Source organism: Triturus cristatus, chromosome 1_2 (genome assembly GCF_964204655.1).
Source record: "Triturus cristatus chromosome 1_2, aTriCri1.1, whole genome shotgun sequence".
Taxonomy (NCBI): domain Eukaryota; kingdom Metazoa; phylum Chordata; class Amphibia; order Caudata; family Salamandridae; genus Triturus; species Triturus cristatus.
The window spans coordinates 755,782,691-755,797,235 of NC_140580.1; the positions used below are offsets into that span (position 1 = coordinate 755,782,691).

General features: G+C 39.4%; 1 protein-coding gene across 5 annotated transcripts in view; it reads left to right on the forward strand.

Moving 5' to 3' along the window:
* Positions 1–14,545, forward strand: part of RASSF4 (Ras association domain family member 4) — a 420,812-nt gene that overhangs the window by 126,831 nt on the left and 279,436 nt on the right. The window contains exons 1-3 of one of the 5 annotated variants that reach the window (XM_085608700.1): positions 13,490–13,623; positions 13,736–13,874; positions 14,328–14,395. The exons of the other annotated variants lie outside the window; for them this stretch is intronic. The gene's annotated coding sequence lies outside the window, so the exon portion shown is untranslated. Of the gene's footprint in view, positions 1–13,489; positions 13,624–13,735; positions 13,875–14,327; positions 14,396–14,545 lie in introns of those variants that run through there. 5 annotated transcript variants of the gene reach the window in all.

The window sequence follows — 14,545 nt, forward strand, 5'->3', positions numbered from 1 at the left end:
GTGTTGTTCTGCACAAAAAACTGGATGTCCAGGAAATCAATCCTCTCCTTACTCCAGTTGATTGTGAATCTTATGTTGTATGGGTTATCATTGAGGAAATGAAAGTAGCTCATCAGTTCAGGGACAGGTCCATTCCAGATGATGATGACATCATCTATGTACCTGCCCCAGAACAGTATGTATTCCATCCATGTGGAGGCATGGCGGCCCCAGGCATGCACCCGCTCATACCAGCCCATAAAAAGGCCGGCATAAGCAGGCGCAAACCTTGAACCCATGGCAGTGCCCTGTGTCTGTTGAAACCACTTGTTGTCGTGGAGAAAGTAGTTTTTGGACAGGATGATATCTGTCATCTCCATTAACATCTCATTATGAGATAGGTGGACAGCGGATCTTTGTCCCAAAAAGAATTCTAATGCCCTAAAGCCAAATTCTTTTTTAATGCTAGTATAAAGGCTGGACACATCGAGGGTAGTAAAGACTAAGGTGTCTGTCCATTCCAAACCCTCAAGTTTGGATAGAATGTCCTTGCTATCCCTCACATAAGCAGGTAGGTTTTGGACCAATGGCTGTAAAAATCCATCCACATATTCCGATAATCTCTCTGTAGGAGAGTTAATACCGGAAATGATTGGTCGGCCAGGTGGGAAAGGTGCTCCTTTATGCACTTTGGGCAAAATATAAATACACGGGAAAGTGGGCTCTCCGACAGCAAGATATTCGTATTCCTTGCCATCAATTAACCCAATCTCACGCCATTCAACTAGTTTGCCATTGATGTGTTTGCATAGTGATTTCATCGGGTTATGAGACAGTTTCATATAGCAGTTAGTGTCAGCCAATTGTCTTTCTATCTCTCCCATGTAGTCCACTTTGTCCATCACTACCACGTTACCCCCTTTGTCGGCCTCACGGATGACCAACGCAGGGTTAGACTTCAGATCCCTCAAAGCGCGATTTTCGGCTGTGGTAAGGTTGTATGTAGTGTTATGGTTTACATGACGTGTGCCCTGGAGCTTGTATAGGTCCTGGCTTACTTTTTCCCAAAAGATATCAATATTTGGGTGTGTGCCTGTGGGTATGAATTTAGATCTTTCCTTAAGACCACTGTTAATGGTAAGGTCCTCATCAATATTCAATTCGGTACGTAATGAATCTGTGTCCATTTCTGTTTCAAACTGTATAGATAACATGGATTTGAGAGCATTGAATTCCGCAACTGTTTGTTCCGAAACCCCATGGGCTTGTTGGTTGTTAGTACACATAGGCCAGACTCTTGAGAAATGTTCTTTCAATTTTATTTGCCGCACAAATTTAAACAGGTCAACAAAAACATCAACATCCCTGCCAGATTGGGTTGGGCAGAATCCTATGCCTTTACTGAGAACAGACAATTCACAGGTTGACAAAGTTGTGTGTGACAGATTAACAATCCTCAATTCCTCCATTGTGGGTTCCTCATTACGGTTTAATTCCTGTTCCCTCCCCTCCTCGATCTCGTCGATCTGTCTGAGGTTATGTTTGTTGTGTTTTTGTTTTTCTCGCTGTTTCTGCCATCTCCTACCGCCCCTTCTTGTCCTTGTTCCTTTGGAGCTGATCTCCCCCCTACTCTCACCTTCTCCATTTCCAATAAAAAAGAAGAGGGTTGAGTAATCTTAGGCTGTACAGGTGTTAAATCTTCTGGTGGTATAGAGCTGACTGAAGAGGAGACCGAAGATACACTACCCGCAAGCGAGGAGCCCGGTGTGTCCTCACGAGGTCTTTTCCCCTCTCCCACAGTATTGATGTTATCATACTTGCGGGCAAAGGTATAAACCCTACCATCTCTGTAATCTTTGTCGTCTCTACGTATCTTCTTCACCTTTTTGTCCTTGAGATAGATTTGATAATCCTCAAGGATTTTGTTAAGAATCTCATAATTCTTTCGAATTGCCTCCTTAGGCTCCAGTGTAGATATCTCAGCCTCTAGGTCACTAATCTCCTGTTGCAACTTCTTCCCTTTCCCCTCTGCGTTTCTAATGAGTATCCGCATCATTACAAATGATGCGTCATGTAAATTCTTCTCCCAGTCCCTGAGGTCATCAGTTTCAAGGTTTTCAAAGGTGGGAAAAATGAGGATTCTAAGTCCTCTGGGGATCTTATCATTTTCCATGTATTTCTCAAGGGTTGTTCCATCCCACCAACGAGCCATTTCGGCTTTTTTTAGTCTCTCCAATTTTTGGAACTTAATCTTCAGACCCTCAGGACTGGGGGTTGTTGTAGTGGGATCTCCTGTCTTGGAGTTAGTTGTAAACAGATCCTGTGCTAACTCATGTCTCCTATCCTTAAATTGGGCCATCTTATTTCAAAATTGAGTTCAAGTTCACTGTCTTCCAATTAGTACAATTTGCTGTGATACAGTAATTTATTGGAGTTAATCCGTGCTAACTGGGGTGCAAATACAACTTAAAGGAAACGAAGCTAGCGGTAACCCTCTTGGACAGCACCGGATTTGTGTGTTCCCCTTTGTGTTAATAGGTGATAAGTTCAATTACACCCTCTGTGTGCGCTCTCGACTGGTACCCGCTAACACAATACCTCCCCAACCTCTGGGGCAAGATAGGAACATAGACAGCAAAAGGCGCACCACAATTTCAAAGTAGATCAAAATCAGTCCATATACATTCAATTTTTTCTTTTTCAAAAAGATCTTCTTTATTTTTCATATGTTAAAATGACATTTAAGAGCAGCCAGAGCAGCCGACGCGTTTCGTCCACATGGGACTTCTTCAGGGCTGCAAAGTGTATATGTAAAACAATGTATAAATACAATGAATACCAACATACAATATATACAGAACAAACAACATTATTGTAAATCATAAATGAATATGCATACAGTACTAATGAGACGGAAGACAAAGGACAAAAATGAAATTAAAGCAAACATTTCAAAAACAATTTAAAAAAAAAAAAAAAAAAAAAAAAAAAAAAAAAAAAAAAAAAAAAAAAAAAAAAAAAACAAGGTTATGAGTCAATTAATCCTTGTTATTGATTTAAATTCAATAATTTTCAGTATCATTAAGTAATCAACTCTACGGCATGTTTCCAACTTGGTAGGAAAAGACTACACCATTGTGTGATGCAGCTGGTTTATAGAAAGAATGTATAAGCCATCGTAAATTAGGTCAGAAGGGGAAAAGGGTAGCCATCAACAGGCTCAGAGAGGTATCACCGGAAGTGGGAAGTAAAAGAGAGAAAAGGGCGGTTCCAAGATGTACCCACCGTTAGAGACAGTACATCTGTTTGTGTGATTCTTGCTTGAGAATTCAGGGATAACTTTTCCAGAGTCACTAAGAAATGTCAAAAATGGATAAGCATTACTCAGCGTAGTGTTCTAATATTTGCAGAGTGTCAAAAGGTACATTTTATGTAATGATAGTCTAAAGAATTTAGGCAAAAGATGCGTTACAAAATCTATCAAGGGGTTTCCTTCAACGTCACTGAGATTGGTCAAAGAGATTTATATAAAAAAGATTATTCCTTCCTGTAGTGTTTTGATGATCGCAGAAACCAGAGTGACAAAAGACACAATTAATTTAAATGATAACCTGAGGAGTTAAAAGGAAATGGAGTATAAAGCTTAGCAAGGGGTCATATACAAGAGTCGGTAGCACAAATGAATAAGCATATAAACACTAATTCCAGTGTCACAAGTCAGCCCCCCAGAAGGAGAGTACCACTGTACCAAAGTACATAGGGGCTAAAAAAGGTAAAATAAACCCTATAAGAATATCTGTACTTACATAAATAATGAGTATATCAAAAAATAAAGTGGTGATCATGTATCGATGGGTAGCAAATGCGCGTCCCGTCTTAGAGAGAATCAAGCGTCCAATGAAGTAAAAACCAATGATATAGTGGGATCCCAACTCTTTAGAATGCCTAAGATGGGAACACAATAAGCTAATGATTAAAATCAATAGTTGCGTTTTCAGATAGAATCAACTACCCCATTCACAGTATTAGGTATAATTATAAGGATATCTGTACTTACATAAATAGTGAGTATATCAAAAATTAGAATGGTGGTCTTGTATCGATGGGTAGCAAATGCGCGTCCCGTCATAAAGAAAATCAGGCGTCCAATAAGGTAAAACCAGTGATATAGTGGGATCCCGACTCTTTAGTATGCCTAGAATGGGAACACAATAGCTAATGATTAGAATCAATAGTTGCGTTTTCTAATAGGATCAACTACCCCATTCACAGTATTAGGTGTCGGTTAGTCTAGAGTGGGGTTTGAAATGGGGTAAATCAGGGCAACACCATTATAATTGCGACCAGAATAGGACCATCAAGGGTTATGAGCAACCAATTTTTTAAAATTGTATAGTCTTGATGTAAGTGACCAAACTGTATTTATCACCAATAGTACTATGTTTAAGAGGTAATAGTTAAAAAAATTTTTTTTTAAAGAAAATAAATATATTCCTTGTATCAACAAGACAAGGGATTAACCCCTAACATATATCTAAGGGGTTTTAATATCAGAGTGCCATTAGTCCCAAAAGAAACAAACAAGCTCAATCAGGGTTTTTGAGTTTGCCAACAATACTACTAGATTAGACCATTTTCGAGTGCTCAAAGACAACATTCATCCAACCCCCAGCGCACCTACCAGATTCCGCATCCTCCAGGTCCTAGATTGCAATCCTCAGGTTTTCCGTAACACACGAGACTCCTGCTCGTGTGTTTATATAGCGATTTACCCCATGTCAACTACGAACACCTGGGTCCATGCCTCATGACCAGGGTTAGCATCGTGATAATATGACTGGAGAAGGCGTGTAAACGCAGCGGCCATTTTTACAGGGTGAGCCGTAATAAGCCTGCTGATGTAACAAGGATTTGAAATAAGGTCGATAGTAAAGTGTTATAATAGCGAACGGCACATAAGTTTATTGCCGTGCATCTGGTGCATGCTATCTACAAAAAGAGAGGGAAAATTTAAATTAGAGAAAAACAAAACTCCGTAAGAGTGGTAGTGTGTGACCACATATGATACTACCAATATCAAAAGAATTTGGTTCCGTGCATTCGATTCATAGTAATTGCGAAAGAAAGAAAGGGGGGGTATGTCAATAGAGAGAAAGCAGCACTTCGTATATACCAAAAAACGGACAAAACAGCCGCCATTTTGGAAAAGGAAAGAAATGTCTACATAGTGGCCATCTTAGAACGATGGAAAAAAGCGATCGACCTGTTTGCATGGTGGCCATCTTAGAACGGTGGAAAGAACGATCGACCTGCTAGTGTCGACAGGGTCTAGAGAAAGGACGAAATTAGAATTTAAAGTATGTTATAATTGCGGAAGGCACGCATATTCATTGTCTTTACTCGTTAGTTCCAATCAAGCCCTACTCCATGAAACCATGAAGATGGGCAAATCAGCCACTGTTTTAAAGCCGCCATTTTGGAACAGGAAAGTATTGTCTATATGGTGGCCATCTTAGAAAGGTGGAAAAAGCGATCGAACTGTTAGTGTCAACAGGGTCTAGAGAAAGGGCGAAAATAGAATTTAAAGTGTGTTATGATTGCAGAAAGCACGCATATTCATTGTTTTTACTCGTTAGTCCAAATCAAGCCACACTCCATGAGAGCCTGAAAACGGGCAAATCAGCCACTATTTTAGAGCTAAAAAGAAATATAAACATAGTGTCCATCTATGAAAAATCGACACGGGTTGAAAGAAAGGAAATATTATAATAGAAGGTATGATGTCATAAGGATGCCAATATGTATTTCCAAATAAGTTTCGAATTGCCATTTTGAAGGAAAAGGAGATATTATAATGGAAGGTATGATGTCATAAGGGCGCCAATGTGAGTTTAAAAATAAATATAAAATTCGAGTTAACCAAACCATTTCAAATACATATGAGTGAAGTCACCTGTTGTGTTTGAGGTGAAAATGTTACAGTAAAGTCCAAATATTGTAGATCATAAATCAATCTTCAGTGTGTATAATCTCATAATCACACAGATAGTGTCAATTCAAGGAGAGAACCAGAAAACGCAACTATTGATTCTAATCATTAGCTATTGTGTTCCCATTCTAGGCATACTAAAGAGTCGGGATCCCACTATATCACTGGTTTTACCTTATTGGACGCCTGATTTTCTTTATGACGGGACGCGCATTTGCTACCCATCGATACAAGACCACCATTCTAATTTTTGATATACTCACTATTTATGTAAGTACAGATATCCTTATAATTATACCTAATACTGTGAATGGGGTAGTTGATTCTATCTGAAAACGCAACTATTGATTTTAATCATTAGCTTATTGTGTTCCCATCTTAGGCATTCTAAAGAGTTGGGATCCCACTATATCATTGGTTTTTACTTCATTGGACGCTTGATTCTCTCTAAGACGGGACGCGCATTTGCTACCCATCGATACATGATCACCACTTTATTTTTTGATATACTCATTATTTATGTAAGTACAGATATTCTTATAGGGTTTATTTTACCTTTTTTAGCCCCTATGTACTTTGGTACAGTGGTACTCTCCTTCTGGGGGGCTGACTTGTGACACTGGAATTAGTGTTTATATGCTTATTCATTTGTGCTACCGACTCTTGTATATGACCCCTTGCTAAGCTTTATACTCCATTTCCTTTTAACTCCTCAGGTTATCATTTAAATTAATTGTGTCTTTTGTCACTCTGGTTTCTGCGATCATCAAAACACTACAGGAAGGAATAATCTTTTTTATATAAATCTCTTTGACCAATCTCAGTGACGTTGAAGGAAACCCCTTGATAGATTTTGTAACGCATCTTTTGCCTAAATTCTTTAGACTATCATTACATAAAATGTACCTTTTGACACTCTGCAAATATTAGAACACTACGCTGAGTAATGCTTATCCATTTTTGACATTTCTTAGTGACTCTGGAAAAGTTATCCCTGAATTCTCAAGCAAGAATCACACAAACAGATGTACTGTCTCTAACGGTGGGTACATCTTGGAACCGCCCTTTTCTCTCTTTTACTTCCCACTTCCGGTGATACCTCTCTGAGCCTGTTGATGGCTACCCTTTTCCCCTTCTGACCTAATTTACGATGGCTTATACATTCTTTCTATAAACCAGCTGCATCACACAATGGTGTAGTCTTTTCCTACCAAGTTGGAAACATGCCGTAGAGTTGATTACTTAATGATACTGAAAATTATTGAATTTAAATCAATAACAAGGATTAATTGACTCATAACCTTGTTTTTTTTTTTTTTTTTTTTTTTTTTTTTTTTTTTTTTTTTTTTTTAAATTGTTTTTGAAATGTTTGCTTTAATTTCATTTTTGTCCTTTGTCTTCCGTCTCATTAGTACTGTATGCATATTCATTTATGATTTACAATAATGTTGTTTGTTCTGTATATATTGTATGTTGGTATTCATTGTATTTATACATTGTTTTACATATACACTTTGCAGCCCTGAAGAAGTCCCATGTGGACGAAACGCGTCGGCTGCTCTGGCTGCTCTTAAATGTCATTTTAACATATGAAAAATAAAGAAGATCTTTTTGAAAAAGAAAAAATTGAATGTATATGGACTGATTTTGATCTACTTTGAAATTGTGGTGCGCCTTTTGCTGTCTATGTTCCTATCTTGCCCCAGAGGTTGGGGAGGTATTGTGTTAGCGGGTACCAGTCGAGAGCGCACACAGAGGGTGTAATTGAACTTATCACCTATTAACACAAAGGGGAACACACAAATCCGGTGCTGTCCAAGAGGGTTACCGCTAGCTTCGTTTCCTTTAAGTTGTATTTGCACCCCAGTTAGCACGGATTAACTCCAATAAATTACTGTATCACAGCAAATTGTACTAATTGGAAGACAGTGAACTTGAACTCAATTTTGAAATAAGATGGCCCAATTTAAGGATAGGAGACATGAGTTAGCACAGGATCTGTTTACAACTAACTCCAAGACAGGAGATCCCACTACAACAACCCCCAGTCCTGAGGGTCTGAAGATTAAGTTCCAAAAATTGGAGAGACTAAAAAAAGCCGAAATGGCTCGTTGGTGGGATGGAACAACCCTTGAGAAATACATGGAAAATGATAAGATCCCCAGAGGACTTAGAATCCTCATTTTTCCCACCTTTGAAAACCTTGAAACTGATGACCTCAGGGACTGGGAGAAGAATTTACATGACGCATCATTTGTAATGATGCGGATACTCATTAGAAACGCAGAGGGGAAAGGGAAGAAGTTGCAACAGGAGATTAGTGACCTAGAGGCTGAGATATCTACACTGGAGCCTAAGGAGGCAATTCGAAAGAATTATGAGATTCTTAACAAAATCCTTGAGGATTATCAAATCTATCTCAAGGACAAAAAGGTGAAGAAGATACGTAGAGACGACAAAGATTACAGAGATGGTAGGGTTTATACCTTTGCCCGCAAGTATGATAACATCAATACTGTGGGAGAGGGGAAAAGACCTCGTGAGGACACACCGGGCTCCTCGCTTGCGGGTAGTGTATCTTCGGTCTCCTCTTCAGTCAGCTCTATACCACCAGAAGATTTAACACCTGTACAGCCTAAGATTACTCAACCCTCTTCTTTTTTATTGGAAATGGAGAAGGTGAGAGTAGGGGGGAGATCAGCTCCAAAGGAACAAGGACAAGAAGGGGCGGTAGGAGATGGCAGAAACAGCGAGAAAAACAAAAACACAACAAACATAACCTCAGACAGATCGACGAGATCGAGGAGGGGAGGGAACAGGAATTAAACCGTAATGAGGAACCCACAATGGAGGAATTGAGGATTGTTAATCTGTCACACACAACTTTGTCAACCTGTGAATTGTCTGTTCTCAGTAAAGGCATAGGATTCTGCCCAACCCAATCTGGCAGGGATGTTGATGTTTTTGTTGACCTGTTTAAATTTGTGCGGCAAATAAAATTGAAAGAACATTTCTCAAGAGTCTGGCCTATGTGTACTAACAACCAACAAGCCCATGGGGTTTCGGAACAAACAGTTGCGGAATTCAATGCTCTCAAATCCATGTTATCTATACAGTTTGAAACAGAAATGGACACAGATTCATTACGTACCGAATTGAATATTGATGAGGACCTTACCATTAACAGTGGTCTTAAGGAAAGATCTAAATTCATACCCACAGGCACACACCCAAATATTGATATCTTTTGGGAAAAAGTAAGCCAGGACCTATACAAGCTCCAGGGCACACGTCATGTAAACCATAACACTACATACAACCTTACCACAGCCGAAAATCGCGCTTTGAGGGATCTGAAGTCTAACCCTGCGTTGGTCATCCGTGAGGCCGACAAAGGGGGTAACGTGGTAGTGATGGACAAAGTGGACTACATGGGAGAGATAGAAAGACAATTGGCTGACACTAACTGCTATATGAAACTGTCTCATAACCCGATGAAATCACTATGCAAACACATCAATGGCAAACTAGTTGAATGGCGTGAGATTGGGTTAATTGATGGCAAGGAATACGAATATCTTGCTGTCGGAGAGCCCACTTTCCCGTGTATTTATATTTTGCCCAAAGTGCATAAAGGAGCACCTTTCCCACCTGGCCGACCAATCATTTCCGGTATTAACTCTCCTACAGAGAGATTATCGGAATATGTGGATGGATTTTTACAGCCATTGGTCCAAAACCTACCTGCTTATGTGAGGGATAGCAAGGACATTCTATCCAAACTTGAGGGTTTGGAATGGACAGACACCTTAGTCTTTACTACCCTCGATGTGTCCAGCCTTTATACTAGCATTAAAAAAGAATTTGGCTTTAGGGCATTAGAATTCTTTTTGGGACAAAGATCCGCTGTCCACCTATCTCATAATGAGATGTTAATGGAGATGACAGATATCATCCTGTCCAAAAACTACTTTCTCCACGACAACAAGTGGTTTCAACAGACACAGGGCACTGCCATGGGTTCAAGGTTTGCGCCTGCTTATGCCGGCCTTTTTATGGGCTGGTATGAGCGGGTGCATGCCTGGGGCCGCCATGCCTCCACATGGATGGAATACATACTGTTCTGGGGCAGGTACATAGATGATGTCATCATCATCTGGAATGGACCTGTCCCTGAACTGATGAGCTACTTTCATTTCCTCAATGATAACCCATACAACATAAGATTCACAATCAACTGGAGTAAGGAGAGGATTGATTTCCTGGACATCCAGTTTTTTGTGCAGAACAACACAATACAGAGCACGGTATACCGCAAGAGCACTGCCTGTAATAGTGTACTGCGTTATGAAAGCGCCCATCCTCGACATGTTGTCAACAACATCCCCTTTGGGGAAATGATAAGAATGAGGAGGATCTGCAGCACTCAGGATGGATTCATCCGCAATATAACAGAGACCAAAAACAGATTCATCAATAGAGGTTACCCTGTGCCCCTCATGAATAAGGTCGAAAAAAGGGCTTACAAGATAAAGAGAGAAACTACCCTGGAGAAGAAAAAAACATCACGTATTAAAAAACAATCTACCGTTGCTCTTGTTACCACCTTCAATAAAGATAGTAATCGGATTTATAACATCATGAGGAAACATTGGAGATTACTATGTGATATACCGGGTCTGAAAGATGAAATCCCTAACACACCCAGGATAACCTACAGACGGGGTCAGAGTCTGAGGAACATTTTATGTCCCAGTTTTGTAACATCCCCCAAACCCCCAAACTGGCTGACAGAGGGCAACGGGGGCTTCTTTACATGTATGAAATGTAATGTCTGCAAACTGGGAAGAAACAAAACACGTACGTTCAGATACAACACTGATAAAACACACAAGATCAAGCACACCATTACATGCAAAACAACCTTTGTAACATACATCCTAGGTTGTCCATGTAACATCATTTACGTAGGCAGCACAAAAAGGGAACTTAAGACTAGAATACAGGAACACCTAAGAGCGGCAGTAAAAGGTGATTCCAAGTATCCCCTTACTACACATATCCAGGACAAAGGGCACAAGCCAAATGAACTGTGGTTCTTTGGGATAGATCATATACAACCATCTCCCAGAGGAGGAAATAGGGAGTTAGAATTGAGACGCAACGAGGCAGGTTGGATATGTAGGCTCCGATGTGTGGAAATGGGGCACAATACAGAATCTGAAATGCATTATTTCCTGTAGAAAACATAAGATCTAAGAACAACTTAATCCGACCATCAGATGACTATGTATTTTTGTACTTTTGTATATGACATTTTCTGTACCAACCGCCCATCTTTTCTGATTAAGCTAACTCTATCCCTGTTGTTCTGGAATAACGATATGTTGATGCTGATATGGATCTTTGTGTGTTAATTATGTACTAATCCATAACGCGGAACTTTGACAACTACCACGCTATGTACCTTTGCTCATTGGGATGGTTATTACTATGTGCTCCTGGTATAACCTAGCTCACATTACTGGTCTACATATGTTTTTTCACTGTGATTGTGATCTTTATGTGTCCATGGTATAGCCTGGTTTATGCTGTTTATTTACATATTCTCAACTCTGTCGCTTTACCAAAACTGTACTTTCTGGTTCTCTCCTTGAATTGACACTATCTGTGTGATTATGAGATTATACACACTGAAGATTGATTTATGATCTACAATATTTGGACTTTACTGTAACATTTTCACCTCAAACACAACAGGTGACTTCACTCATATGTATTTGAAATGGTTTGGTTAACTCGAATTTTATATTTATTTTTAAACTCACATTGGCGCCCTTATGACATCATACCTTCCATTATAATATCTCCTTTTCCTTCAAAATGGCAATTCGAAACTTATTTGGAAATACATATTGGCATCCTTATGACATCATACCTTCTATTATAATATTTCCTTTCTTTCAACCCGTGTCGATTTTTCATAGATGGACACTATGTTTATATTTCTTTTTAGCTCTAAAATAGTGGCTGATTTGCCCGTTTTCAGGCTCTCATGGAGTGTGGCTTGATTTGGACTAACGAGTAAAAACAATGAATATGCGTGCTTTCTGCAATCATAACACACTTTAAATTCTATTTTCGCCCTTTCTCTAGACCCTGTTGACACTAACAGTTCGATCGCTTTTTCCACCTTTCTAAGATGGCCACCATATAGACAATACTTTCCTGTTCCAAAATGGCGGCTTTAAAACAGTGGCTGATTTGCCCATCTTCATGGTTTCATGGAGTAGGGCTTGATTGGAACTAACGAGTAAAGACAATGAATATGCGTGCCTTCCGCAATTATAACATACTTTAAATTCTAATTTCGTCCTTTCTCTAGACCCTGTCGACACTAGCAGGTCGATCGTTCTTTCCACCGTTCTAAGATGGCCACCATGCAAACAGGTCGATCGCTTTTTTCCATCGTTCTAAGATGGCCACTATGTAGACATTTCTTTCCTTTTCCAAAATGGCGGCTGTTTTGTCCGTTTTTTGGTATATACGAAGTGCTGCTTTCTCTCTATTGACATACCCCCCCTTTCTTTCTTTCGCAATTACTATGAATCGAATGCACGGAACCAAATTCTTTTGATATTGGTAGTATCATATGTGGTCACACACTACCACTCTTACGGAGTTTTGTTTTTCTCTAATTTAAATTTTCCCTCTCTTTTTGTAGATAGCATGCACCAGATGCACGGCAATAAACTTATGTGCCGTTCGCTATTATAACACTTTACTATCGACCTTATTTCAAATCCTTGTTACATCAGCAGGCTTATTACGGCTCACCCTGTAAAAATGGCCGCTGCGTTTACACGCCTTCTCCAGTCATATTATCACGATGCTAACCCTGGTCATGAGGCATGGACCCAGGTGTTCGTAGTTGACATGGGGTAAATCGCTATATAAACACACGAGCAGGAGTCTCGTGTGTTACGGAAAACCTGAGGATTGCAATCTAGGACCTGGAGGATGCGGAATCTGGTAGGTGCGCTGGGGGTTGGATGAATGTTGTCTTTGAGCACTCGAAAATGGTCTAATCTAGTAGTATTGTTGGCAAACTCAAAAACCCTGATTGAGCTTGTTTGTTTCTTTTGGGACTAATGGCACTCTGATATTAAAACCCCTTAGATATATGTTAGGGGTTAATCCCTTGTCTTGTTGATACAAGGAATATATTTATTTTCTTTAAAAAAAATTTTTTTAACTATTACCTCTTAAACATAGTACTATTGGTGATAAATACAGTTTGGTCACTTACATCAAGACTATACAATTTTAAAAAATTGGTTGCTCATAACCCTTGATGGTCCTATTCTGGTCGCAATTATAATGGTGTTGCCCTGATTTACCCCATTTCAAACCCCACTCTAGACTAACCGACACCTAATACTGTGAATGGGGTAGTTGATCCTATTAGAAAACGCAACTATTGATTCTAATCATTAGCTATTGTGTTCCCATTCTAGGCATACTAAAGAGTCGGGATCCCACTATATCACTGGTTTTACCTTATTGGACGCCTGATTTTCTTTATGACGGGACGCGCATTTGCTACCCATCGATACAAGACCACCATTCTAATTTTTGATATACTCACTATTTATGTAAGTACAGATATCCTTATAATTATACCTAATACTGTGAATGGGGTAGTTGATTCTATCTGAAAACGCAACTATTGATTTTAATCATTAGCTTATTGTGTTCCCATCTTAGGCATTCTAAAGAGTTGGGATCCCACTATATCATTGGTTTTTACTTCATTGGACGCTTGATTCTCTCTAAGACGGGACGCGCATTTGCTACCCATCGATACATGATCACCACTTTATTTTTTGATATACTCATTATTTATGTAAGTACAGATATTCTTATAGGGTTTATTTTACCTTTTTTAGCCCCTATGTACTTTGGTACAGTGGTACTCTCCTTCTGGGGGGCTGACTTGTGACACTGGAATTAGTGTTTATATGCTTATTCATTTGTGCTACCGACTCTTGTATATGACCCCTTGCTAAGCTTTATACTCCATTTCCTTTTAACTCCTCAGGTTATCATTTAAATTAATTGTGTCTTTTGTCACTCTGGTTTCTGCGATCATCAAAACACTACAGGAAGGAATAATCTTTTTTATATAAATCTCTTTGACCAATCTCAGTGACGTTGAAGGAAACCCCTTGATAGATTTTGTAACGCATCTTTTGCCTAAATTCTTTAGACTATCATTACATAAAATGTACCTTTTGACACTCTGCAAATATTAGAACACTACGCTGAGTAATGCTTATCCATTTTTGACATTTCTTAGTGACTCTGGAAAAGTTATCCCTGAATTCTCAAGCAAGAATCACACAAACAGATGTACTGTCTCTAACGGTGGGTACATCTTGGAACCGCCCTTTTCTCTCTTTTACTTCCCACTTCCGGTGATACCTCTCTGAGCCTGTTGATGGCTACCCTTTTCCCCTTCTGACCTAATTTACGATGGCTTATACATTCTTTCTATAAACCAGCTGCATCACACAA